Source organism: Schistocerca cancellata, chromosome 6 (assembly GCF_023864275.1).
Source record: "Schistocerca cancellata isolate TAMUIC-IGC-003103 chromosome 6, iqSchCanc2.1, whole genome shotgun sequence".
Lineage (NCBI taxonomy): Eukaryota > Metazoa > Arthropoda > Insecta > Orthoptera > Acrididae > Schistocerca > Schistocerca cancellata.
This window is the reverse complement of record NC_064631.1, coordinates 522,154,385-522,171,992: the sequence shown is the minus strand read 5'-3', so window position 1 is coordinate 522,171,992 and position 17,608 is coordinate 522,154,385.

Genomic DNA, 17,608 nt, shown 5'->3' with positions numbered 1-17,608 from the left:
GACAAATTTGTCGAAGATAAAATTAACAAAGACCTAGTAGAGACTGTGAAAGCAACCACTCTTGGTATCTTGTCAGCTCCTGGAAGCTCCGGAGATACCGTAATGTCTGAACTCGGTAGCATTAGGCGTACCCTTCAGCAAGAATTACCAAATTGGAAGCAAGAGGTAACGGAACAGCTAAATAACCTGAAGGCACAAGTGAGTAGTAGTTCCCGAATACAGAGACCGAATTATCCTAACTCTTTAGCCTCAGAGGAAGAAGATGAATTATTTCGGCAATTCCGAATACCTGTTGTATCTAATGAACACACTTCACCACCACATATTCCAGTTAGTCACCGAAATCAAGAATCTGACTCAGTAGTAAAAATGATGAAGGAAGAAAGCATGATAAAGCATCGAGTTTTTCAAACCTTTAACCCAGAAAAACGAAATATCCACCCAATTGTCTTTCTTCGTGGATTCTCCGGGATTTTTCCAAATTCGTGGACTGATAGACAGCGTATCCAATTTGTTACCGGATATATAGGTGGCGAATCGGCAATATGGGGAACAGAAATGGTTGATAAGTGTCGAACATATGAGGAGTTCGAGCACTGTTTCCTCAGCAAATTTTGGAGCGAAGGTATTCAGAAGCGCCTTCGTAAAGAAGTCTATAATGCAGAACAATTTGACCCCAGGAATAGTACCCTGAGAAAGTACTTCGAAAAATATCTTGGCAAAATTAGGTATTGGGATAACCCCATCAATAGTAAAGATGTAATTATGATTCTCAAGTCTAAATTACCCATTTCGATTCGTGAAAAGCTGATAGCCATACCAGATGATGATCCAGATACCTTTCTGTCGATATTAGATTCCCTAGACCTGATCTATGAGGACATGAGAGCTAACAAACCGCGGAATACTCCGCACAATTCTTGGCCACAACATTACGGCAGTAACGGCTATGAAAAGCCAGGGAACGGTTCAAAAAATAGTAACGATTGGCAAAACGGAAATAAAGGCAGTGGGTATCCGAACAAAAGGAATAGACATAATCAACACAACCGATTCAATCCCGTGTATAACACGACTGGCAACCAGTACGGCAATCAATCGTACAAGCAGAAGTTTGGAAACGGTTTCAGTCAAAAAGGTTGGCAACAGCAGACCGGATCGCAATGGAATGCACCGTACTCGCGCAGCCAACACTCAGATTACGGGCAGCAACAAACAGCTGATAACGCCCACTCATACCAATACAACTCCGCGCCTAGTAAAAATCAAGCGCAAGGAATGCACAGAAACACACAGTTTAACGACAAACCACAGTGTGAAGGTGGATTTCACAGTAACAATTCCGGAAATCATAATAGTAATAAAAATCATCAGACCCCGCGAAGGCATTACAATCCCCCTGTATTTTTCGCAAACGCGGAAGACAGTAACACGTATTGGACACCAGAACAAACGCAGCAACATTTTGACACGAGGTTTGTGCATAACAGTAATTTTGTTCCTCAGTGTTCTCATAATGTCAGATTGGTCGAACTTTCTAATGATGAAGGACAATCAAAACCACACAAACACGAAAACGAAGTTCCGCATCTGAAAGCTCCCTAAGTGATGCTGTGAGACAGAATGGGGGCTACCACTTCGACGGAGAGACTAACCATGACGTACTTGTACTGAGATACAATGACGGGATTGACATGAGACAAGAATTATTACAAGAGAAAGAGACGACTGACGGTGATGAACCGATAGATGACCAAGTGCAAGATATAACAAAACTTCCTATAGCCGGAATTTTGACGACTGTAATCCTAGATACAGGTGCAAATATTAATGCTATGTCCTTAAGTTTCTATAAGCAAATTAGTACATTAATTAAATTCCAACATTACCCGTCCAAGGATGTTCAAGGTCAATTCAATTCCTAAGTGTAACAACACAAGTGCTAGTTTAGACGCCAGAATAAGACAAGCTCTAACAGCGTTGACCACCCAAGCCAATTTACGCAAGAAGGCGTATGACAAACATATTAATAAGGTGTTGACTTATAAAGTAGGCGAAAAGGTCTTGCTAAAAACACACTTTAAACCATCGTTGCTCTTACACAAAAATCGAAAATGGCAAAGTCTTTTTGAGGGACCTTACGAGATCCTTCGTATACCGCATACTGGTTGTTATCTGATTTCTGATCCCGCAAATGGAAAAATAAAAGGATTATACCATCACTCTGATCTTGAAAAATATCATGCTACAGAATAAGTCAAAAGGAAAGCTTTATAATGACAAGAGAAGGTTAGCCGCTAGTGACTAAGTGACAACTGATTTGACTTCGTTAAAAAAATGCTTAGAATATATTACACGACAGTGAGTCTATCTAGCTATACAGCAGACAATTTAAAATATGTTATCTTGAGCCATAATTTAAGTACAGACAAGCTAAAAAAAAATTCTTGTTTAACAAAGAAAGTGATCAACTCCAAGAACTCTAGTTTTAAGATTTAGTTTTAAGGAGATAATACTTAAGAGAGAGAAATGAAATATAAAGCGAAGGATGTGCCTAACAAGCCGGCTTCTGCGATATGAAAGGCTAAAGAAGTGAAAATAAAGCATAGTATGTAAGAATTTTTTTTTAAGTTCAAGGAGCAATGATCCAGAAACGAAATTTATTTTCGTCAAGGACAAGGGTCGCTTGACAATTATTGGTTCCTGATCCCACTAAAAGGGAAAACAAGTAACTAGTTTCTAAGTCAGCTATGTCTAGATTAAGTTCCAATGTACATAGAAATCTGGAACAGGTTCATCTCTGCATTAAAATAACGTAATGTTTACGAAGCATGTGAGTTACTTGTAAGTACCAACATGACCACGAAAGCGCTATCCGTCAGCTAGATAAACAAAGTAGCATTAATTGTAATTGCAATACGCAGGACAGATACATTCAAAGCCATAAGTGAAATAAATACCAAGTATAAGAGCGTAAGTGGCAAGGACAAAGCAATGATGACCTAAGGTCATATATAGAGGCCAATGCAGTGTAGTGCAAGCAGGCGTCAAGGCGAGAATAAAATGACAATGAAACCGCCGGCAAAACAAAGTAGCTAGTTTGTAATTGGAGCGTGTACGCAGACGTACGGCGCAAAGGAAAATTAATTTCTAAGTCATAAGGAACAAGGAGTTGTTTGCTAGATTTATTCTTCTATGTACTATTATATCTATGTCTTTCTTCTGAATTTGTGTAAATATCCTAACCCGCCTAAACCCGTCCCGTAGACTTGACGTCACAGATTGAGAAATGCGGTTGACGTGGAAGGCTGGTTTGGCATACGATTTTCAAAAGGAAGCGCGTGAACGAAATCGGGAAAAGCTAGTTTTGAAATGTCTTTATTTCTCCTTTTAAAGTCAATCCGAGACACAAACCGAGATCGCGATAAGGAATTTGAAATTTTCTTGAATGGTGTTCTGTTCTCATGTGAGAGGGCAATCAAATGTGACTGATTGATCCTCACATCTAGTAAAAAGAGAATTTTTGTTGAAATGACAGTGATAACTTTAATGAATCTAATAAATAAAAAGAACGATTCAAATGAATTAAAATAATAATAATAATAATAATTGCTAACAGATCGGAGAAACTAATGTATTGTGACTGTGAACTAAAAGCATAATTAGTCTTAGAGAAAGATGAGGAACAATGTAAAGCGAAATGTTAAAGATAGTTACCAACAAAGTAACAGAAATTGAAATGGACATGATAATCAAAGCTCTGAATTAGCAAGCTTCAAAGTGAGACAAACTATTTGATTATAAACTGTAAAAAAATTGTGTACATAGTAGTGTATAAGTGAAGGCTTAAAATGGTGTGGAAGTCTGCCACAGACACGAAGCAATGCATCGTTGTTATAAGTAAGTGATAATTTCATTCACGGTGAAGAGAAAAAAGTGTTAAACGTGCAGATAGGCCGACGGACAATGATAGTCCGATTGTGTAACCGAAGGCGGTGATGTGATTACGTGCAGTGCATCGGAAACCAAGTGTGTTAGCTGCTTTGCAAAGTGCGAGCACTAGCCTACCTTAAAATCTTCAAAATCGGCTGGAAAATGTGGAGACAGGGATGGTTTCAATGGAGCCTCTGTCCCTGGTAATCCTCGTTCCTCCTCACCAGCCTCAGCAAACCACAAAATACCACAACACCATCGACGCAACGTGTTCACTGAACCGTGCGCGGAAAAGCTGAAGTACCGCGTGGAGGCTAGTGAGCGCCTCGAGTTGCGATTCAGCTTTAACAATCAGCCTGTGTCAAAGTCCATCGACGCAACAAACGCGTTAAATTTAAAGTGATGTACTAGCACAGCACTCCCGCTGCAGTTCGACGAAACGGACTTTCCATGAAAGCCGCTCCCAAAATAAAAGACTCTTATATGAGTTCACAACATATCACATACAATGCTAATGTTATATCCCGTGGATGAAATGTGAACAGCCAAACCACACGCGAATAGTGACAAAGTCAAATTCCTATGAATCCCAAGTCCTAAAATAGATTTAAGCTTAGTTTTTAGACTAATGGGTATTTATATTTCTTTTGTTACATGTAACGTGTGTACGTAACGTGCGAGTGAGACTCGCCCGCCAGAGCTGATGAAAAGTTTTCTACTCGGAGACCGCAAAGTAGCGATCCAACTTCTCAAGGCATAAGCTTCACCTGGAGAAGAATCAAATTTTAACTTACCTGTCAATACACAAACAGTGAAAGCGTAAAAATCATGACAACTAGTGAGCAATGGAAAATGGACACGTGTGAGAAATTCCATGTGTGAGAATTATATGTGTATAAAAATGGACACGTGTGAGAAATTCCATGTGTGAGAATTATGTGCGTATAAAAAGATGAATCCTATGTGTTTTCTTTCAGGAGCAAAGAGCCTATGAGCTCTGGACAATAACTTGAGGCTACAAAGATGGTCGGTATGAACTCTGTAAAAAAAAAAGACTGTAATGAGTATAATGTATAGTGTCCATTGTAAACTTCGTAGATTTACTGTCTTAGTTTTTAAATTTTTTTTGTGTATCTTTACATTAAGAACTGTCTTTGTCTATGAATGAGAGATCACCATATTGTGTAATCCTAATAATCAAATGACAGGAATACTGTGTTTGATCAATGTAAATCTGTAAAGTACTCAATCCCATAATGTTAACGGTGACATGTGAATCTTGGTAATCTCCTTGATTTCCAAGATTCCCATGGAAGGCAATGTAACATTATGTGATTGTCTTATCATTTTAAATCATTCACTAATCGAGCAGTCGCTCGGCAACAGCTACAGTTAGCAAATAATGTTGCGAGAATGTAAAAGGTGAACGACCTGTGACGTAACTTGTTTATTGTCGAAGCGCCGTCAGAGATGCAGTGAGTTATTGACTTTGAAAACCGCGGCGCGAAAAACGGACAGAAGAAGAACACTTTTACACATTTTTTTTTGAGGTACGAGATATTCTCGATGAACAGTTATTCCTTCTTCTCTTGTCTCCTGTAACTTGTGTCGGACGCGCATGTCTTGCCGCCGTATTATTATTGTTAAAATTAATATTGTTCTAGTGTAAAGTAAAGGTGTAATACTAAAAGTGCCTAGCAGTAGATTTATTGTGCGACGTGTATGTGAAAACGTCAGAGCAATTGTTTTCATTAAGAGAAGTGCCAGTCAAAACGGCATCCATGTTAAATCCGTCATTGCAGTGTAAGTTTGTCTATTACTTGCCATAAATTCAGAGTTAAATGGAACTGGTGTATGGACTATTCATTTACTATAGAATCTATGTCGCACTTCTTCATGAAATTATTTAATTTTCTATATGTGTTGCCAAATAGAGAGTTCACAGTCACGAATTCTTTCGTCGAGTTCGGACGGAAGTTGCATGCGGCGAAATATTTTCTCCGCGCCATATTCTACTGGTAAATGCATGATAAACTACGGTACCTTAGGAAATTCATGTTGAGCTATCCAAAATAATTATATTTTGAATAGGCATTTACTCTCCTCTGCAATGCAACTTCCGACTGATCAGACGATCCAACAAGAAACAGCCGCACACGGTCGGCGTTCGCAAATATGTTTCCACCGCTGATTATAGCTATATGTTACAGCACAAAAGTAACATATTGTTATAATTAGAGACTACGAACGGGGACATTTATAACTGTATGTTTATGTATACACATTAAGTAAACATATCGTTATATGATCTACAATGGAATAGCTACACAAAGCAAAATCTTATGCTGCAGGACTCTAAGCCATTTGGAGACACCTTAGGGAAAAGCCATTTATGTACAAGAGAAGAGAAATGTTGATTGTTTAATGATGTATGAACGTGAAACATGGAAAGCAATTTCACATTTTTATTTAACTCTATGTTGATTGGGAAATTAGAGGGTGATAACAGTGCGGAATCCTTTGCAGTGTTTTTTATTTAAAATATATCAAATGAGAGTGTGTAACATCGAAAATACAGGTAAAATACCTTCTGCACTTTTCAAAATTTTTGCCGTTTAATATCCGTTGATAACTAGCATTGTGCGTTTGATTCTGAAGCAGTAAGCTGTATTACAGAAACTGTGTTTAATATTTAATCGATGTACTATTGCATTTATTTTTGTATATGTATAATTGATTGTGATTATAATGGAAGTATTGTAAATTGCTGGCTAATAGGCGAGGGAACTTTATTGAAATGTATCGATAGGAATTACAGAATGGTAGTAGCTGTACCATTCTTTATCTTTCCGTATGGAGAGTCTCTGTCGCGTTGCGAGCAGAGAGAAGGCTGAGCAGCCTGAGTCATGAAGGAGTGCGGAGGTGTTTCTTGGGCGCTCCTGCCGCCTCTGCGTGCAGCTATGCCCGCGCCAACGTAGACGCGCCTGATTCGTTAACCCGAGAATACTGAGAGCACGGTAGGTGTGGACAGGCGGAGGAAGTTGCAATTCCCACTACAGCTTGTCCCATAACCATCCGTGGCTCTGCAAACGACTCGGGGCTCTTCTCATCGAACAGCAGTAGCAGCAGCAACAACGGCAGCTCAGAATTATCGTCTGCTACAATCTTAATAGTCCGCACAGCTACAACATTTTAAGACTGTCAACTGACAAATATAGTAAAGTAGAGGCTTTGCCCAGCAACATTTATTTCACTAAGTATTAATAAGTTGAACCATAATTAGCAATAGTTAAAACTTGTAGGGCACCATTGACCTCCGACATTATTACCAAGCAGGTCCCTTTTCCTTTCCATACAATCACTGAGTGTTGTAAGAAGATGAAAAATGAGTAACTATTTACTGCCAGTTTGTGTGTTTCAAATCCAGTTTCATTCTAACAATAGCTGCTCATTCTTGTATTGCATAACAAAGGATACTTAAAGTAAAGAAAATTTCACTGGCAAAACTAGTAAATAAAGGTATAGCACAAAATTAAGAGGGCTCAATTTCATTTATTTTGTATTTAGCTTAACGAGTGACTTCTGCTAGCTTTGTATATATTTTATTCTTGTCATTTTAAAGGTAAAACCTACTGCTCGGTTGCTTAAATTAATTTCACTTCAATCTTGAAATAATCAAAAGTCTAAACTAAGCCTGTCATTTATTTAACGAATAAATGTCATTTTACGTTACTTTCAAAATTTAGTATTTCAGTATGAGTATTTTTTTTATTTATTTATTTATTGCCAAATTATAGACCTGTTACCTGGTGTTTAAAGCAGGTCGTACATCTTACAATTTTCGTTTTTCATCTTTTTACAGTTTTCTTTCCTTTTGTTTTATCTACAACACTTACAAAGAATGACACTTTTCAAAATAACAATAATTTAAGGTTGAAATATAAATAAGCTGTATGAGTAAGAGTAGCTGCAAACTCGGTGCCTTCTGATTCATTTATTTTCTCATGAACTGTTGTGCTGTGGAAAAGCGTGACAACCTTCCGTTGCCGCGCCAGTGATTACTTGCTTAAATTTTTTCTGCCTTTTTTTCTCAAGATTCTGGAGATTCATTGCCCTAGTGGGCTAATTAATGATTCCTTTGTGTTGTAAGTGATTTTTGCAGTAAGTATTACTTGGTTCCCTTTTTCCCTCCTGTGCGGTTCGTGAGCGATTACACTATATTTCGTCAATTTCCAAATTAATATCAGTATTTAGCTTAAATTTAGAACAGATTCTTCCTTCAGAAGCGTCTGTTGTACACTTTCCCTCAACTAACAGGTGTTATTTTCCTTCGGTAACGATACCCTTATCCACTGTAAAATTTCATTAGGCACGTGCGATCACGGTCAGTTACATCGCAGTCCAGTAGATCGATTATGAAAGGGAAGATTACACGTGGAAGATTACACGTGGCGACGTTAGTGACAGGATAATATCAATTTGGTAATGCTCTTCGCACCAATTTTGCATTATACAGATTCGTAGCGAATCAAAACCTCCCACTATGAATAAAGTCGCTCACGGTAGGGGAAAGTAGCGGAAAGAAGCCACAAAATTTCTAAATTTGCATCAATCAGTAAAACAGACATGATGGCTACAAATGAAACCGATAATTTGATTGTACTTAACGCGGAACAATCGACAGAACAAAGGGGAATGATGGCAGCGGAACCCATTGTTGAGGAACCGACGGCTAACATCACAAACGCTACCGCTGGAACACAGGAACAGAGAAAAATGGAATTCCTGGTATTGACGGATGTTACGGAATTCAGAATAAAAATCAAAACCGAATCCAGTGACCGTGGATACGAGGAAACTATTAAGAAAGAACCCGTGTTAGAGTTAAAACATAACATAAACGATTTGTTGAGCGTGGTTATCAGTACCATCAATGGTCAGTCCGAATCAATTGCTGCTAAAGTTAATGCTCAGTCCAAAGCGATGAAGATTGTGAACAACAATATTGGAGTTGTTAACAAGAGCCGGCCGGGGTGGCCGAGCGGTTCTAGGCGCTACAGTCTGGAACGGCGCGACCGCTACGGACGCAGGTTCGAATTCTGCCTCGGGCATGGATGAGTGTGATGTCCTTAGGTTAGTTCGGTTTAAGTAGTTCTAAGTACTTGTGGACTGATGACCTCAGAAGTTAAGTCCCATAGTGCTCAGAGCCATTTGAACCATTTGTTAACAAGAAAGAAGATGAAATCAAGAAAAAAAATTGAATACCGAAATCGATCATCTTCAGCAGGACACAGCAGTGGTACAGTCAAAAATAGGAAGCAAAAATAGTTGTTTTTAGACGGAATTACAGTGGATTGAACGGAAACTGCAACAGACTGCTGATCGCATTAATGAAAACAAAGTAATTGAAAAGGTAGAATTAGTGGGAAAAGACGATAGGGAAAAGGTTACGAAATTTCTAACTTTAGTATCAGACATTAATACCAGAGTGAAGAAACAACTGTCTATGTCTGATGAGAAAAAGAGGGAAGTGGAGGATGACTTGCCAAGTAGTTACGAAAGTTACCGAACTAGAAAAGAGGTCAGACGAAAAACAGCACTGTGTGTCATACCATGCACGTAACACTGAAATATTAGCGAAGGAGGAGCATTTCGATCCCCTCCAAAACAGGGTGGATTGCACGCTACCAGCTTATTTAAAAACTTGCCTGAATCATAGATGGATATGAGAAAAATTAACTCTGTATCGACGTGCTAGCGGGCGTGGCTAAGCGATGGGACTTAAACCTCGATATTGTGAACATGAGCTTTCAAGAATTTAAGAATGCGTTCTTGAAAAAATATTGGTCAGAGCAGAAGTGTGAATGGTGGAATTTCGTAGTGTCAGAACCCAACGACAAGAATTGTCGATGCTCGATGGAACAATTTGGTGAAAATTGGATCCGCAAATTAGAACATTTGCGTGATTGACAGACTGAATTGGAGATTGTCTGGGAATTGTGGAAGAAGCTTCCAGATGATTCCAAGAGGTACATAGGCAGTAGTTACAGAACAATTACTGCATTCTTAGAAAAGATCGAAGATCAGGAAGCCGGCCTCGGTGGGCGAGCGGTTCTAGGCGCTACAGTCTGGAACCGCGCGACCGCTACGGTCGCAGGTTCGAATCCTGCCTCGCGCATGGATGTGTGGATGTGTGTGATGTCCTTAGGTTAGTTCGGTTTAAGTATTTCTAAGATCTAGAGGACTGATGACCTAAGATGTTAAGTCCTATAGTGCTCAGAGCTATCTGAACCATCTGAAGATCAGGATAATTGGCAGAATAATCACGAAAATTTTAAGAGTCGTGGTAGTAACAACAGTTACCACAACTGCAACAACTAGAGTAACAGTAGCCATGGCAATAATGGTAACCACCACCATGGTAATAATAACTCATACCACTATAACAGTAACGCTTATAGTGGGAACAACAATAGTAGAAATGACAGAGGCCAGTATCGTGTCAATGTGGTACGTGGCTCTCAGCAGAATGGTTGCCGGCAGGAGCAAAATCAGCGATTGTGACACCCTAATATGAACGGGCCTGTCGTACTTAATCAGGAACACCATTAACCGCTCCGGTTTCGGGCCCATAGAGCGTGGGCAGATGTTGGCGGTCGAGAAGAAAGCCTCGGCAACGTCGCTATGATACATCGGATGGATAAATCGGCGATGGGAGAATGTGCAAAAAGGTAGAGCGAGTAACGCACCCGCAGTAACAATAATTGTACATGAAAAGGCAATCGACAAAGCGATCGCCGTCTGTAATAACGACGAAAATAGAATACGGGTCAACGAAGAAGAGATGGCCGCTGTTAAGACAACAATGGTGCCGCAGGCTCCAGTACCGTGTGATTCGCCGACGGAATTACAGAAGCTGATGTTAGACAAAACTTCCACTATCGCGCTGGGCAACGCGGAACGCGAGGAGGTGTGAGTAGGTCAGTTCGGTCATATATACAACGAATTGAAGAATTACAGAGGATGATATGGTACGTGTGGTAAGAGGGAGAGCATACAATATTTGACGCTTCTCAACCCCCCCTGAAATCAGCGTTTATGAAGAAAGGGAAAGCTCTGTACCGAAGAGGCACACTTGTCCAAATTTTGTGGTAATTGAAGCAGCCAACCCCCACGACGCTGGTCCTAAAGAAAACCGAGGCGAAATTTCTGAAGAAGGGCAAGACGAGTTTGCTGACGATAGTCGAGTACGACTAATTGACGGTCACACAGATTACGACATCTACAAGGTTAAGGCTGACGTCATACAGTCAGACGAGAGTGTTATGGGTTGCGCGAGGACGGGAGAAGAATCAGAAGAAGAAACAAAGCACATTTCTCCAAGGAATTTGCAAGATGATAGTCATCTTTCCGAAGAAAATTTACCTGACTTGACAGTTAGCGAATTTTTGATAATACAAGATTTGTTAATCGAAGAAAAAGGAAAAAAGTTGGTGTCGAGTCCAAAGTGGCATCAGCAACTGCGGAAAAGGCAAATAGAAATTAAAAATTTCCAAAAACAGAAAATTTAAAAAAAACGCCAGGTAAACCACTATCAGTGTCAGAGTCAGACAGGTTTTTCTGGAATGACCTCGATGTAAGTGAGGACTTGTTATGGGGAAAACGAAGAACAGACACAGATAAGTCTAGAATAATACTGCCCGGCGATATGAACAGCCTACAAAAATTACGTTTTAGTAGAGAGCAAGTAGTGAAGGAAACAAAAGAAAAATTCGGAGTAGGTAGTAAAATCCATGGAGAAGAAATAAAAACTTTGAGGTTTTCCGATGACATTGTAATTCTGTCAGAGACAGCAAAGGACTTGGAAGAGCAGTTGAACAGAATGGATAGTGTCTTGAAAGGAGGATACAAGATGAACATCAACAAAAGCAAAACGAGGGTAATGGAATGTAGTCGAATTAAGTCGGGTGATACTGAGGGAATTAGATTAGGAAATGAGACACTTAAAGTAGTAGAGGCTTTTTGCTATTTGGGGAGTAAAATAACTGATGATGGTCGAAGTAGAGAGGATATAGAATGTAGACTGGCAATGGCAAGGAAATCGTTTCTGAAGAAGAGAAATTTGTTAACATCGGGTATAGATTTAAGTGTCAGGAAGTCGTTTCTGAAAGTATTTGTATGGAGTGTAGCCATGTATGGAAGTGAAATGTGGACGATAACTAGTTTTGACAAGAAGAGAATAGAAGCTTTCGAAATGTGGTGCTACAGAAGAATGCTCGAGATTAGATGGGTAGATGATATAACTAATGTGGAGGTATTGAATAAAACTGGGGAGAAGTGGAGTTTGTTACACAACTTGACTAGAAGAAGGGATCCGTTGGTAGGTCATCTTCTGAGGCATCAAGGGATCACCTATTTAGTATTGGAGGGCAGCGTGGAGGGTAAAAATCTTAGAGAGAGACCTAGAGATGAATACACTAAATAGATACAGAAGGATGTAGGTTGCAGTAGGTACTGGGAGATGAAGAACCTTGCACAGGATACAGTAGCATGGAGAGTTGCATCAAACCAGTCTCTGGACTGAAGACCACAACAACAACAGATACCAGGGCAGAGCTAAGTGCTGTGTCTGGGAAAATTTACGATTTGTTAAAAGAAATACCAGGAGTATTAGTAATTCCCATAATGAGAGTTAAATAATCTGTGCTTCCGGAAGGAGTAGCAAACCTGTATCGCATCAAATATTTGCCTGTTTCGAAATTCGAGGGGAATTTGTTGAATATGAATTTATCGTCGTGCCAGATTTGAACACCGAGTTAAGAACTGGCTTAGACTGGTTGTTGCAATACCATACAGAAATGGACTGCAACAATACAACGATGATGTGCATTTCCAAATATAAGACGTGAAATTAGTGTGAGTTTTAATGTAACAGGTGATGGTGTGTTAATCAATACCAACGTATTCACATCGTTGCTTGGCCTTATGAGATTGGTTTGGGCAGAAATATGCGAAAGTATTGTCACCACAGTCACAGAGCGTGGGGCAAATATATAAACAATTTTGAAAAGATTACCAGTGCTTTGAAGCACGAATCTACAGGATTCACTCTGGAGTTGTGAGTATGCCTGACACTAACGCATACTGTTTAGCTTTCCTATGTCTGTCAAGCTGTTAGGAGTACGCAAAATTGTTGAACTGAAGTTTTATCAGTCAACATCTGAGAAAGAATTTCCAGTGAAGACTTAATTATTAGTGTAATTTCATAATTCATTTCAAATTTATTTCTTGGACCAGACTGTCATCAACGAAATTGCAAAAAGTACTGTATAACGAGAAATTTAGCTCAGAGAGTAGATGTGTTGATAGCAACTGAAATGAAAGGAAAACCCAAGCCATAACCAGTGACTATAAATCTCACACTGGTACACGTATCATTTGTAGTAGTGTAAATAATATGTTCTAAAAATTCCTTTACATCATGTATTACGTAAGTGAATACCGATGCACTCAGACAACGTATAAGTTTCAAGGCTGTGTTTCAAGGCTTGTGAGTATTGACAGTGTTGAGTTATCCAATCCTTGAGATTAATCAGGACTGAGTTCTTGAAGCACGTACGGCAGGTGGTTGTTCTGGAATGCCACTGCACAAACAGAAAGAGCGAACATGCCACTGTGGCACACCCAACAATGCCATATCGGTATTGAGCCGCTACGGGCTCTTAGAACGCTGCGGCGTAATTTGTAAACAGGCGTGTGGAACGCAGTATTTTTATTTCAGCACAACCCGTGTAAAGCATTGTTGTACACATTTAAGTTTTATCGGGGCGCTTTATTGAAACACACAAACTCTCATAATTAGAATTGGAATCTGTTTATTGTTGTGATATTTATAAAAAACTATCTTAAGCAGTGGTCGTCAAATATTTTTGCTCAAAGGCCCAAACTAACAATATGATGTGGCATCTCGGGCCACAGTTTTCCAGGTCTTCTTATTAACTGGCAAACCACGTAAATGGTGTGTTATGAACCTACAATAGACTAGCGATAGTAAAGAAGCAAGAGGTTTACCACTGACTTTCTAGCACTTATCGTTAAAGTCGATACCACTCGGACCTCTATGTGTAGAATGTTCTCTGTTTCAGATTTTTGCCACCCTCAATGAACCGTAAATTGTAACGCTGTAATTGCCCGACGAAGTGTTGCTGCGTTATCTTTGTGAACAGATGGTTAATAACAGCAAATGGACTTATACTTAAATGTATTATGTAACATGAGACACGATCGCAGCTGTCTTCTACATGTTTTGAAAGTCATTTTTCTTCAACTCACTTGACTGAACTACAACTGCCTTAATTTTATTTCATACTAGATGAGGCACCTTGCATTGGCTAGATACGTATTTATTCCCAGCTTATGCTATATTGTCTCTTCCTTCCCTCACTCTCTGTCGTCTATACCTCGTCTCCTACTTTCCAAACTTCACAGAAGCTCTCCTGCGAACCTTGCAGAACTATCACTCCTGTAAAGATGCTAGAACATTTTTACGCGCTCCTACTTACAATTCTTCCAGTATATTTTTCATTTGACGAAGGAGACAGGTATATCTGACAGCTGCAAACCATTTATTCTTTGCCGGATTTGGATATATGTCATTTATCGTTCTCCAGAAACTATAAACATTAGCACCTGTTAAAATGAAATAGTACTTTCGGAAACTAACCACTCGCAACTGTTGGATGTACGTGACTCCTTCACCAAATAACATTGCTGTGCAGTTGCTTTCAACAATAAGCCATTTTTATGACACTGAAATTCTGCAATACAGGGAAAAAGATTTTTAAATACCTGTCCACCGGTTTGACAAAAATTAGAATCTAATAGTTGTTGACGGATATATTCGTAGGAGACATACAAGTAGTTGTGTCACATTGTCAACAATTGCATTTTTAGTCAATCTGCACAGGAGTCGAGTTTTGAGACTGACTGGAATAATCGTTGTGGTGGCATCAGTCAATGATGACATGTGCCATTAACAGACTTCCACAGAATGACTGTCACTATGTTTAAGAGTGTTCAAAACTGTATAACATGCTGCTGATCAAATTTCAATAAATTGGAAAAAGGCATACATTGCATCTGACTAATTCATTCTAGTTTTATTATCTCTGTGAAAATAAAATTCACATGACTTGCAAAATCTTAGAATAATCATGTAACTAGGCAGGAGCATATAAAGGGTGAAGGGATGTAAGGGAATCATTAGTAATTGTGAGCCACTACCAAAAACAAATTTGGGATCAGTGTATCTTGTTCCTGATATTTATTTTAAAGTACTTTCATGCAAGATGAGATAGATGTATTATTAAAATATTGTACAGCATTTTTCAAATCGCCACAAAAACTTTATTATAATTGCATTAATCTCAAACTTTCAAAAACTGTAGAAATAAATAAGAAATTTAAAAACTAGAAAAGTACAGATGCACTGCATGTTCAAAAGGCTATATAAGAGAACCACAGGTCTCTTATTGAATCTGGTTTATATTCATTATAACTGCAAAACAAATGTTAATACAAATATATAATTTTTCATTAATGTGACTTGTGATGTTGAACTTTTATGGCTATGTCGTCTGTATCTCCGTCGTTTGATCTGCATGCAGTCCTCATTGCGTGTTCTAAATAACTGGACAACCGATTACGATATTAATTTTTCAGGTACTTCATTTTTGAAAATGAAGTTTCACAAAGGTAAGTTGAAGGAAATATTTTTAAAATGAACTGTGCACAGTTTCGTAAATTTTTACAATTATTAGTAACACATTTCCAAAATTCTGTGTACTGTTGTGTTTCACGATGTTCTATAAACAGAGCTTTAAGCCGTATGTCATGCTGAAGTTCTATAATCTCATTCAAAAAGGTAGTTTTAGTAAATCCAAATTGGCAGAATAATTTGAGATCATCATGTCCAACATACCAAGGATTCTCTACGAGAATGGAACAGCTTCGAATATTTCTAACATCTGCAAATATGTTTTTTATTTCTTCCAAATAGGCTTCCAAATATTCTTTCATGTTGTGGTAAATAGTTTCGGCGATAGTTAAGCTTGATCGGAGCTTAGCAACAGTTGGAAAATTAGACAGATCTTTTACTTCGAGTTCATTTATATATAATTGTAGTTCGGCTTCAAATGCAAATATTTTGTTAGTCATTTGTCCAATTATCTTGTTTCGTCTTTGTAATTCCAAGTTAAGTGTTGAATTTTTGTGTAATATTGGTCAAAAAAGCTATAAGTATCCACCATTCATCATCATCAAGTTCAGGATAATTTTTGCCAATTTGTTGGAAGAATAAAACAAATTCAGATTTCAAATTGGCAAACCGTTCCAGCACTTTTCCTTTGCTTAGCCATCTGACAGCAGTATATAGAACATCACTGTAACAAGCTTGCAATTCCTGCAGAAGTTCTTTAAATTTTTGGTGATTAATTTCATGGATACGAATGAAATTAATAACGCTTATAACCGTTTGCAAAGCATTCTTCAATTTGGTGTTTGAAATTTGACATGCCAGACTTTCTTGATGCAGTAAGCAGTGAATGGAGAGTAAATTTGGCCAATTCCATTCCTTCTTAATCAGTGCTACCAAACCACTGTTGACGCCCGTCATTGACAGACAACCATCTGCACATACTGATATTAATTTGCTCATAGATAAGTCTTTTTTTTACAAATTCTTTAATTGCATCTACAAAATCACGTCCTTTTGTGTGACCTTTCATGGTTATAATTGGTAAAATCTCTTCCTGTATTAGCCCATCATTTGTGCAGTAACGCACAAATAATGAAAACTGAGCCATCGAAGCTAAATCTATACTGGAATCAGATGCAAGACTGAAGTACAGTATTTGCATAGTTTGACTTTATTAATTACTGCTTCAAACATATATTTTTAAATATCTTCTATACGACGTCGACAGGTAGATTCTGAAAGTGTGAGCTTATTTATTTCAGCTGATAGTTGTTTACTGTTGGAGAAATTACACTGGGCAACAAAAAAAGATTTTTTTAAAAAAGTCTAGGGTTTTCCCGCTGAATTAGACTAATTTTGATGCCCTGAGTCCGAAAATGACCTTGGTTTTGTTCTATCAGATCAGGATTTTTTGCTACAGAAATTTTTAAAAATCGATTTTTCGTAAAAAAACAAATTTCTTTGTATCATCTGCTGAGAAACCCCGGAAGATTTTTTCCGTTTTCCTCAAGAAATAAAAGTCAACGTATGCAAATTCATTAAGTTCTTATTTACTCCATCAAATTAAATAAGCATATTTATCATAATATTAGTATAACAATGAGCGTTACGTGACACAAAAGTTCAGAGTTCACGGCATGAATCGGCGTTTCTTCGATTCCCGTTTGTGAGCAGCTGCTGGGTTGTCTCTCTTCAGCATCCAGCAGTAGTCCGCCATCATGACTGCGTCCCACCTCCCCTGGTACCTATCCTCCATTTGGCGCATGTCCTGATGGAACCTTTCTCCCTGCTCGTCGCTCATCGCCCCAAGGTTTTCAGGAAACTTCTCCATGTGTGAGTACAGGAAGTGCATCTTTATACTCATCAAACACCCGAGCTTTTGAAAGGCCTCTATCATGCTGCTGATGAGTCTGGCGTGGT